Below are 742 nucleotides of genomic sequence, written 5' to 3'. Positions count from 1 at the left end.
TTTGCTGCTTATTAATAGTTTTTGGATAGCCTCATTACATCACATCTGTTGCTGTAGAGAAGAAAGGCCTTTTAACTTTTTTTGGGATAAAATAGTTTCACAAATCTGCTGGTTTAATTTACAGGAATAAGGTTAACTGCAATCTGGCTTTAGAAACATGAACTTAGGCCACAGAACAGTACAAAAATGCGATGAGGAGCCTGATGTTTGACTGGTCTTCAAATCATTATATGAAAATGAGTACGAATGGAGAAACTGTAGGATTGTAATCAAGAGGAGTGATTGTATAGCAAACACACTAAACTTTTTAAAGTTAACTTGACACTTAGATTACATAACAATCTCTTTTTCAACAAACTTTTGAGTAGTTCAGTGGAGGACTTGAAATAATTGTGTAACCACCTCTGCATGTTATGAGTAAGTGTGTTAGGTACCCCTCATGTAGACAAATAACAGACTCTCTTTGTAAGCAGATTACAAATTCATCCTGACTTTTTTCTGCTGAGTATACAAATTACTGCTCCAAAGATCGTGTTACCTGCATTGTCACTGCACTGTCATGGCATTACAGCACGTAATCACAACACTTCCTCTGCTTACCATAAAGCTTCAAATTCCTTAGATGATTTTTGCAATTTACTTAGTTTTTGCATTTATTTAATCACCTGTTACTGAAGAACCCTACCTGAATTGACTAGCTGAATGACTTCCAGTGGAGTGGCTCTGGGGAGAGTGTCTTTTA

This window comes from Mesitornis unicolor, unplaced genomic scaffold (genome assembly GCF_000695765.1).
Source record: "Mesitornis unicolor isolate BGI_N332 unplaced genomic scaffold, ASM69576v1 scaffold37137, whole genome shotgun sequence".
Lineage (NCBI taxonomy): Eukaryota > Metazoa > Chordata > Aves > Mesitornithiformes > Mesitornithidae > Mesitornis > Mesitornis unicolor.
Note: the sequence above shows the minus strand (reverse complement) of the source record.